This window comes from Papaver somniferum, chromosome 2 (assembly GCF_003573695.1).
Source record: "Papaver somniferum cultivar HN1 chromosome 2, ASM357369v1, whole genome shotgun sequence".
Classification (NCBI taxonomy): domain Eukaryota; kingdom Viridiplantae; phylum Streptophyta; class Magnoliopsida; order Ranunculales; family Papaveraceae; genus Papaver; species Papaver somniferum.
In genome coordinates, this window is record NC_039359.1 from 79,188,294 (window position 1) to 79,199,808 (window position 11,515).

General features: G+C 36.8%; 1 long non-coding RNA gene across 2 annotated transcripts; it reads left to right on the forward strand.

Moving 5' to 3' along the window:
- Positions 1 to 7,647: 7,647 nt before the first annotated feature.
- Positions 7,648 to 8,799, forward strand: LOC113353609. Of its 2 annotated transcripts, XR_003361402.1 has the most exons (3): positions 7,648 to 8,057; positions 8,409 to 8,469; positions 8,642 to 8,741. It is a non-coding gene; the product is annotated as an uncharacterized LOC113353609 (long non-coding RNA). The 2 variants fall into 2 exon arrangements; XR_003361401.1 differs by having other exon boundaries at positions 7,648 to 8,469; positions 8,642 to 8,799.
- Positions 8,800 to 11,515: the final 2,716 nt, after the last annotated feature.

Below are 11,515 nucleotides of genomic sequence, written 5' to 3' on the forward strand. Positions count from 1 at the left end.
TGCTTGGTTAAGTTCGAACCTTTTTATCAAGTAAACATACTTTGTTGTTGTATTGTCTCGATCTCGTATCCATAGACGATCACACGAAGTGTGAACCGATTAGTTGCATTGTCTCGACTCAGTCCATAGACAATCACTTTCGGAGAAAGGACTTATAGGTAGGAAAATTTTTAGATTGAGGTATATTTGGGTACCCTTGTCTTTTTAGTTGTTGTTAATCTGAAACTGGCGGTCATTCAGTTTAGTGAGATATATTGCTAGAAGCTGCAATTGCAGGTAATCAGAGTTCGTAATTGTAATTGTAATTCAAGATTGTTTTGAATAAACGAATTAAGGATGAAATATTAAAGAAGAGGGTGAAGTTTTATGATTGATGTTGTAATACATCTGTGTTTGAGTTGCACCATTATGGCGCAACAAAGCTTGTAGTTTCTGCCCATGGCCTAACCTTTGGCCATTCAGTTTTGTCAGCTTAACTGACTTACCTGACTCAGGTTTTCTGACTGGGTTGAGTTAACTTAGTAAACGCTGATTCAACTCAATGAGTTGACTGGTTTGACCTTGGACTTTGACTAGTTTACCCTGGACGTACATTGACTGTTAGTGACCATTAGTTGACTCTTATGGACTGAACCTTAGTTTAACGGGCCGGTTTGTTGGGCACGAACTTAGAGCCAGTTTTTCCAATGAACATGAATTGGAACCTTATGGTCCGAATTAACTTTTGGTTGCTTCTACAAGTTGTAGATATTCTTAGATGAGCTAAAGATAGATAATGAAAAGGCATTGAACCATAAATGGGTTTAGAACCATTAGATAGAATTGTATGATTCTTGTGTAAGTCTTTTGGATAATTTATTAGAGTGGTTGTGTGATTTACAGTTAGTCTTAATTAACAACGATCGATTCAAAGGATGAACCAGTGGATCATGGATCTAGAGGTAGGCATGGCTTGCCTTCAAAACAGATGGGAACTTGTAACCTTCTTGTAAACATTGAGTTTCTTCTTTTGCGAGCGTAATGTGATTTTACTATCTGTAGGAATGTATATTGTAATTGCATTATACGATATTTGCTTTACATGTAATTTTGTGTATCTAATACGCGTTGTGTGATTTTCCCGCGAAGAGTGTCCATGTTACCCCACGAATCTTAGCTAAGTTAAGTAGGGCGGTAAGTCATCCGTCAGCAATAGTATTAGTAGGGACGTAAGTCATCCATTTGAATATTATTATAACTATTTCATTTAGTAGGGCGGTATGTCATCCGTTTGAATGTTAATGCTTATTAAGATAGTAGAGCGGTAAGTCATCCGTCGGCAATAGTATTAGTAGGCGGTAAGTCATCCGTTTGAATATTATTGTATACTATTTTATTTTGGGGAAATCACTCGTGTGCATATCATACTTGTTTTTCTAACTTTCTGATCTTGATGGTAATATTATGAATCATGGTTTGTATGGGCACTCTATGTGGACGATGTTATTATTATTGATTAGGGTTGCTCTTGCGTCGTCTTCTCCAATGAGTTTGGCGAGGTTAGAGTGACACTTGCTTCGTGTTGTATAAATTTCTGAATGATTAGTTTCTTCTTGTTTCTTTCAATTTCTGTTACTCTTTTAGAACTGTGAATCATGTTAGTGATTACTTGAGATTTACATGTTTTTATTGAGAACCCTTTTGGGATGATGTGCTCACTCGTTACCATTTCAGTTTCAGTTACCAGAACAAATGGTGCACGTCAAGATACCCGTTTTCTTAGTTTAACGCGTTAGCGAATTGTGTTACTTTTATGTACCTTTTGTATATGTGTGTTGTTATTTATTATAAGACATCATACTAATATATCAATATCATTTGACAGTTCTTCATATATAAATATCAAAGTGTTGGGTTTAAGTTTGGTTTTAGTTCACTTTATGTAATTATATTTCTTAAAATCGCTAATCTGGAATTGATTCTTCAATTAGGTTGTAATCTTATTAGCTAAGCAGGTTTAGTAATTGGGGGGTCACAAAATGGATGTTGATTTAGACGCTGACTGCCGCAATGATACAGTTATACACGAGCAAGTACCGCGAGCTCCGGTACCAATAACAACATTAACAAGAAGACATGCACGGAGATCTCGAGAGGAAGGACCAAAGTATTGGTCTCATATTAACGAATGATTATATCGAATTTTATCAATGATAAACAATTAATTTTGTAATTTATAAGTAGATATGCATTATATTACTCAAAGTTTTAATGGAAAGCATTTGTAAAATAAAAATATTAATTAAATTAGTTTCAGTTGATAATCTAGCATCCCCAAATATCGAATTTGTATGGGAAGAAAAATTAACACAAAAAGACAAAAACAAAATTGTCAATAAATATATTTGTATCCTTGGTGATATTTGTTTGTACCCAAAATTATTTTTAGGCACTAAACATGATAATTTGATGATGATGATATGAATTAGGTTAGAATACATATGAAAAATAATAGTGAAGATAGAGAATTTAACGTGGTTCGGCAAGTGCTGCCTACATCCACAGATGAATCCTGTAGGGAGTGATTTTGTATTGATATGATGATTACAATAATCTTGTATGTGGTTAGCTAACCTAGGGTTTTGGATACATGTATATTTATATAGTTATTTATATGCTAATTCTGATACAAACTTGATATGAAAGAAATTTGGGCAACAAGACTTCTGGAAAATTCTTTCACGGGCTAGACAGGCTTGATTACACTATACCATATTTGCATATTAGAAACTAAAATAAGTAACGGAAATGTGGTTGTTACTAATTCGCAACTACAAATTTCAGTTACTAAAATTTAGTAATAGCCCATTTTCAATTACGAATTTTATATTGATTTGTAACGGCCCAACTTCTTTTTCTATTAGTAACTGTTGTATTTAAATCATGTGAAACGAGCGTGTGCAAGGGAACACTTTCTACTTTTGTTCTGCCCAAATTTTGTAACTGTTAAGAAGACTTGGAAATACCTATCTATCAAGCATTATAACCCCCATTCCCACAATTATCTTTTCTTTTTCTCTTCCTTCTTCAACGAGCACAGAAGAGCAGCCATGTCTTCTTCTCTTTCTTCCTATTCTCTTGCTTCAGATCGTACACCACTATCACCATCTCACTGATGCCAGCAACAACATATAGCTTTTACTTCTTCCTCGATCAGTTTTTCTTGAACCCTCTTGTTTAATCTCTACACTAAAAAACCTACTATTTATTATCTAGGGTTTCAATATAGAGACTCAGTAAGAGATTATTTCGATTGAGCAAATTTTTTCCCAATTTTAGAGTTGTTCTTAATCAGGTGATGTTTCAACGGTGATTTAGTTTTTGTTAAATTTTTTGAATTATGGAATAATTGAGTTGCCAAAGCCCAATTAGTGTAACTGTATAAAAGGAATGGCCATACGAAGTCAAACATATCGACTAAAGGCGAGAAAGAAGAGAAACCTAGAAAGAGCAGGAGCGAAAGAGATACGCGACATTGGTAAAGTGTTAGAGCATGTACGACATTGCCTCTTCTACAGTCTGTAAACAACTAGGATTATTTTTAGTTATGTCAGTATATATGGTTTCCATAAATTAGTTATCTGAATCTTGTAATTCAAGAATGTAACCATATACTGATCTATAAATGTATCATCTTTTAAGGTTCTTCTCATCGATTGAGAAACCTACAGAAAATACCTTGTTCTAACTTGGTATCATCCTAACATCGATCCTATGGCCACTTCCAACTCTTCCGCTTCTACCACCTCAGAGACTATTCCCATAATTAACCACAACATCTATGTTTCTATCTCGTCTTCGACTTCTTCTTTAAAATCGGCCATGGCAGTTCTTCAAAATGCAATTACCATCAAACTTGACAACATGAATCTGTTGATTTGGAAAGCACAGTTTGAACCCTATCTTCAAGGTTATGATCTTGAACATTACTTTACTGGCGCAAAGCCTCGTCCACCTGTTGTTGTTGATGGTCTTCCAAATCCAGCCTTTACCACTTGGATTCGTGAAGATAAAATCCTACTTGGGTGGTTATTTTCATCCCTTTCAGCACCTATTCTAGCTAAAGTTCGTGGTTGTACCTCTAGTGCTACAGCATGGACAAAGATCGATGAGTTGCTTGCCTCCAAATCCGAGGCTAATATTTTGGCTATTCAACGTGAACTCCAGTATATTCAAAAAGGTAACAGATCTATTACAGAATATTTAGCCCATGCTAACCAACTTGCAGATTCTCTCGTCTCTACTGGTCACCCTATATCCGATATGGAACTTCGCCATATCTTACTCGATGGACTTGATTCATCCTTTGAAACTATTTATGCTTCTCTACAAACATCAATGGATCGTTTTATTGTTGAAACTTTTGAGACTCACCTCTTGTCTTATGAACGTCGTATTGACAAGCAGAATAGGTCTCTTATGCAGCCTCAAGCGAATGCTGTCAAGTTTTCTTCCCAACGTGGCAAGGTATCCTCATCTAATACCAGCGTGAGTCCTGTTATTTTTCAACTCTTTGACAAACCTCACCACACTTCCAAAGACTGTTGGAAGCGATTTGATCGTAAATTTAATCCTCCACGCAAGCAGCCACCAAATAGGAACTCAAGACCCAACCCTTCGCAAGGCTCTGCTCCAAAAACTTATGCTACCACTGCTGCACCAGTTTATACTTATGATTGGCTTCCTGACAGCGGTGCCTGTCATCATATGACCAACAATATTTCCCATCTTCATGCTCCTATTGAATACACTGGCACGGATCAGGCAAAGGTGGATAGTGGTTCCAGTTTACCTATATCTCATACATGTTCGGCCTTGTTACCCACTCCCACTCATAATTGTTTTCTCTCAAATACCTTATATGTTCCTCATGTTTCCCATAATTTCCTATCTGTGTCCCAATTTTGCCGTGATAATCATGTCATCTTTGAATTTAATGATTCTAGTTGTCTTGTGAAGGATCCACAAACGGGGAAGGTGGTTTCGCGGGGCATGCTTAAAAATGGTTTCTACACATTGAGACCCGTTAGTTCTTCAATTTCAGCTTTAGTAGGAGAACGAACTTCATTGCAGTCATGGCACAACCGTTTAGGTCATCTGGTGTTACGAACAGTCAAGTTTGTGGCGTCTCGTAATCATCTTCCAATTTCAAATTTCAAATTCCAAAATTTCTTTTTGTCAGTCTTGCTTAGAGAATAAGAGTCATAAACTCCCTTTTCATTCTAGTACCACTGTGTACTCCAAACCATTAAATTTAATTATTTCGGATGTTTGGGGTCCTGCACCTATCTTATCTAATGAAGGTTACTGTTATTATGTTATTTTTGTCGATGATTTTAGTCGCTTTACTTGGATTTATCCAATGCACGAAAAAACAGATGTTGTCTCTCTTTTCTTGTTATTTTCTAAGCATGTTGAGAACCTTTTTAGCACAAAAATTAAACAATTCCAAACTGATAATGGAACTGATTACAATCGTATTAAACCCATTCTTCGTGACAATGGAACTATTCATAGATTATCTTTTCCACACACTTCCGCATAAAATGGTCTAGTAAAAAGACGTCATAGGCATATCTTTGAAACCGGTTTAACCTTGCTCTCTATGGAATCCATTCCAGTCAATTTTTGGTATGACGCATTTTTTACTGCTTGTTTTCTTATGAATAGAGTTCCTTCATTGCCAATTGGGTCTCGCTCTCCATATGAATTACTCTTTAATAAGGTTCCAGATTATCTATCTCTGAAAACCATCGGTTGTTTGTGTTTTCCTCACCTCTGTGATTATCGTCGTAGTAAATTGGAGCCACGCTCATCTCCTTGTGTGTTTCTTGGATACGATGCGTCTAGAAAAGGTTATAAGTTCTTTCATATACCTACAAGAAGAACTTGTTAGTCATGGGAAGAACTTGTTGGCCACGTCATGTTGTCTTTGTTGAAAACTCCTTTCCATATGATACTGCCCCCGCGGAATCACCTTCATCGTCATCATTTAAACAGGTACAACACTCTCTCTTTCCTTTAAACACTACTAAGGCTAACCTCTATGGTCTTCTAATCTAGCAGCTAGATTGGCCATCCATTTCAGGTAGGGCAACCTCCTAAGTCATATGATGTGGCGAATCTAGCAGCGAAACGCTGAAAGCGTCCAGGTGAACGCTGAACCGAACAGTCCTATGGTCTTCGAACAAACAGATGACGTTAGAAGTGGAGGGAGAGATCAAGCAAAGAAAATGGCTCGTGAGGCTAAAGCATCGCAGAAAGAAGATGAAAAAATGGATAAACTCATCGAACTTCTTGAAAACGCACAAGCACAAAGAGTGGCCAAGTATGAAACAGAGGAAGATTATCTGAAAAAGAACATGGAAAACTCTTCAATCTTGGCACAAACGCAGCAAAGAGATTCAGAAATGAAGATCCTACGACAACCTTTGGATGAATTACAGGAATGGGAGAAACCCGTCTACAAAATATGGAAGAACGAGATTTTGGCCTGTCATGGATTGCCACTTATCCCCTAAATTAAAGTGATATATTAGTAATAATTTAAGTTATTTAGAAGTAGGGTTTCAATTTCGATGTACTTTTTTATGTTTTAAGTTATTTAGAAGTAGGATTTCAATTTCAATGTAGTTTTTTATGTCTTAAGTTATCTAGAAGTAGGATTTCAATTTCAATGTACTTTTTTTATGTTTTAAGTTATTTAGAAGTAAGATTTCAATTTCAATGTATTTTTCTTATGTTTTAGGTTATTTTAATTTTAATGCATTTTTTTAATTTCTTCAAAAAACATTGTAACCTTGTTTTGCAATGTAACGGAAGATTTCCCTTATTTTTGTAAATTCTCAAATTTTGAAACAAACAACCATTGGAACAAATTGCCAAACACTTGCCAAACATTTAGAAAATGATATTCTGGAAAAAAATAGCCATTGGTGGAAAAAAGGTCAAGCGCTGAATGGTGCAGCGTTGATCACTAACACTGAATGGAACATCGTCCAGAAGAGCGCTGAATTGTTCAGCATTGATGCCCTGGAATATTCGCAAAACGCTGAATCGTTCAGCGTTGGGACCACTTTATGAGCGCTGAGTCATTCAGCATTTTAATGTCGCTGCTAGTTGAACTGCGAGCAAATGCTAGGTGAGAGAAGTAGATAAAAGTAGTGTTAACTTTTTCCCCACATTTTTTTCTTGATTTGCAACACTTTTTGATCAATCTAGTAGTTCAATCTACCCTATAGGGTTAGCCTAATATCCCTGTTTTTAATAGCATGCAACACTTTTTGGCCAATCTAGCAGTTCAATCTAGACCATAGGGATTATCCTAATATCCCTGTTTTTAGTAGCAAAATTCCTCCACCAACCCTATCCACTTCAAGTCCTCTAGTTGTCAGATCTGTGTCCACTACCAGCCGTCCCATTTCTCCGCTGCCTCCACCATCTCAACAAACCTCAAATCCTACTGTATGCACTTCTCAACCGCACCCATGTCCTACCACTCATGTCCAACCACCTATGTCCCAACAACCATATACTGATCACTCAACAGTACCTAACTCTCCTTCTTCCATTTCCACTGACGTACGTACCCATTTCTCCATCTTCCACTCCTACTGAGATCTCCCATCCAGACCACATTCCACCCTCTCCACCATCTTTAATCACCCATTTACCTCAAATACCTACAGCTCCTAGATCTCAAACAACAAAGCAACTAAACCCCGACCCTACAGGAGTTACCTTACCGTTACCGGTTGTTTCTAATGAGCACGGAATGGTCACACGAGGCAAAGACAGTATTTTTAAACCGAATGTTCTTGGCATCTAAACATGCTAAAATTAGTGATGATTTTTTCGAGCCCAGTTGTTATACGCAGGCAAAATCGCATCTTCAATGGCCCCTGGCTATGGATAATGAGTATACTGCTTTGATGAAAAATGGCACTTGGTCGTTGGTTCCGTGGTCATCACACATGAATTTAGTTGGTTGCATGATTCAACTTTTTAGGTTGTTTTGGGTATGATTTATTAAATGGGTGGATTGGATTTTGAGTACAATAGAACTTCGATAAATTGATCCTCGATAAATTAATTTCTTCCCTAAAAGTAGAAAGGATGGACAAAGTTGCACTTGGAAGGAGACTGCTTGAATGTGATCAATGCAGTAAATGATTCACACACATCAGTGAAATGGACAACTCAAAACTTAATAAATGATGCAGTAGACATTCTTAATTCTTTTTCAGTTTGGTTATGCACACATTCACACTTCTGCCTTGCTGATTCTCTTTTGTTGGGGCAGAAGCTGTTTTATAAACATTGTTTGTTCTTTTCTTATTCTTACCCATTTGTAATCGTTATATTTGCAGGTCCTGGGCTCAATGCTAGGAAGACAAATGAAGTACTAGCATAAGGATTTTGCTAGTCAAGGTATGTTTCTATCTCCTTGTCGTCTCTACATCCTCATTCCTTATACAACACTTGATATACATTCATACTCTTTGTTTAAACCTTGTTCAAATCAACATGTGATAGTTCGTGGTCTCTTTTTCCCCATCTATTAAAGCCTGATAACTTACTTCACTTTTGTTTACTTTAATAGGGTTCAGGTTGGGTACTGAATGTGCACTGAATTCTCAAAAGGACTGATGCCTTAGATACTGCTGTGATGTATTTTCAAAGTTGTTGTAGTAATATGATTCGTTCAAGACTTGTGAAAGCGAATTTTTAGATTTTTTTTAATAAATAAAAATAGCGAACTAAATTAAAAAGATGTTGTGAAAATTATGGAGAGAACGGGACTAGGATTCCACCATTGGTTGATATTAGTGATTTAATAAAACAATAATTATGCAACTCAACATTCAAATTGATTCTAATAATATTGCCTAGACATGTAGATTTCCAAAAGTATAGATGTTAATCCAAGCATAGAATATCAAAACCCTAAAGCAAGCATATTCTATCAAGAGAAAATACACCTAACTAATCAAAATCATATAAACAATTTTTAGTTCAATGAAAAATCATAATAGAGTTGTTGTAATTAATTAATAAAAATATATCACTTTTACCGAAACAACGGCTTCCTCCATAGCCCCAAGGATTGGGTTTAGCTCCGCATATTGGAAACACACTCAGAATAATTTTTCATTGCTCAAAAGTGTTTACAAGTGATGAAATGGGAGAAAATAATGATTAAACCGGGTTTGCTCTAAATGATCCCCAAACTCTCCATCCCCTCACTGATACCCAAGACACTCTTATTTATACTGTGAAGCCAATCTTAGGTCGACAATCATCTCAATTACTCCAAAAGATCTTTGCAGTTAATGAAAGTATTTCACGGGAATATTTCCTCTCCATTTTCACACGTCTTTTGAGTTGTATGGTATATCCAAATCTTCTCATTTAATTGAGCCAAATAATGAAGAGAATATCTTCAATTAATTCCATGAATAATTCCTTCCCTGTTTTCGAAAATATCCGAAAGTATACGATTTCCTTCCATTCAAGACGCGTACAAAATCTTACTATCATGGTAAGAAGATAATCATGTCTTAAATACACAAATATCCCCATAATATCATGACCAGAATCTCACACAGTTGAGATTTCTTTTCCCGCCAAATATCTTTCCCGTGAAGAAGAAAATGGGTGCCCCCTATCCGGTCCTGGGGTGCGAATAGCACATGCCATGAAGGGTGTCTCTGATCAGCTGCTTGGATGCAAATATCCTTTGGGTACCCCTTATTATTTGGGCGCCCCTTATCCACAAGTGAGAGTCTGAATAACACGTTCCTTCCGGTGCTTTAGACGACTTTTCGAGCTGATCTTTCCAAGAATGTTTATTTCCAAAAATACCTAAAAACACATAAAATACCATAATAAGTACAAAAAATCGAGTACCAACAATACATGAAATTAAGGACAACATAGACACAAAAATGTGCCTATCAAATACCCCCAAACTTATTATTTGCTAGTCATCGAGCAAATCTAGAAAACAAAAATGACTACACTTAACACGTGCAGCAAGCCGTTAAACCGCTAGGGCGGAGTGTTGTCTCCGGAGGGTTTACCAGAGGTGTACCCACAAAACCTTTACTACATACCCTAGCTATCTACGCAGAACCTTGGAAGGCACTAAAGAATCTTCTTGGTTGGCATGCAATCATTGACTATAGGAGGAAGTACCCTGATGCGAAATTCCAATTGTTGTACACGAGTTTGCACTCAGCATACTAAAATTCATATATAAGTGACAGAGATCTACTCAGAGAGTTTCTGTACATCATAACCGGAGTCAATCAATCATATGGAAAGATTAAGAAGATGGATAAAGAGATGGTTAAAAGTGAACGGTGTTTCTCATATCTGTCTAAAGGCCTCTGCCAAGGTGAACCTATCCTAATGGACTGAGATACCGGTCTGACTAATATCAACACATCTGGCATATACAAGGGGACCAGTGGACGATAAACCTAACTCTTGGTCAACACAACTGGTATATACAAGGGCACCAGTGGTCGACTTTATTGAATTTATTCCGGGTGGTCTAATGGTCTGGTCTCTCTTTTTTTTTATTTTTTTTGTTGGTATCTCAATCACTCTATTCCACCCTAGCAAAGGTAAAAACTTGAATCGTGTGCCCACCAAATCACTTAAAAAATAAAAATAGAAGGATTAGGATTCAACGAGATATGGCGAAACTACCATGTTTTTTTTAATTCTAACACCTGAGCTCTGTGCTTTTATGAATAGACTCTTTAGATGTTTCCATCTAATCAGATTGGTTCCTCAACTCCTACAACCAAGATGTTCCCATCCACTTAGATTGGTTAGTGCCAACCTTAATAAGCATAAATTTCTAGGCTCTGGAGTTTATTTGTTGCAGCTAAGAGCTAACAAAAAGTTTCTTCCCCACCCCCAACCTTAAATCTAACATTGTCCTCAATGTTCTAAAGATGAAATTCAAAGCATGAACAATAAGAAACTGTTACCACTTGATGGATGGAAAAAGAAATAAGGAAGGATATTACCGTAAGCATGAGTGCCTCCCAGGAAATGCTAAATTTAAAATCTTTAGCTAGACATCAAATACCTCAAAAAGTATTGTCACCTTCCAAAGTCATATATCAATAGTCGAAACAATTGTGGGTCCATAAGACCAAATAGAGCTGACACCAGTATGAGACAACTGCACTGATTCAGAAAAATGAAAAGAAGGAGCATGTCCTCATTTAAGGTTTCTGTCAAGCCAACTGGGTTTATCTGCGGCGCGTAATTGAACTTCATATGTGTGTCTCGATAAATAGATTCATCCGAAAAAAGGGTCTCTAATACCTGGGTTACCTCCTGGACAGTATCAGGAGGATCGGGTTGCGGAGTCTGAAAAGACTCAAGTAATATCTCAGATTACAAGGCTCGAGTCCCAAGTTAGGGACTCTAATTAGAGATACGATACAATCACAAG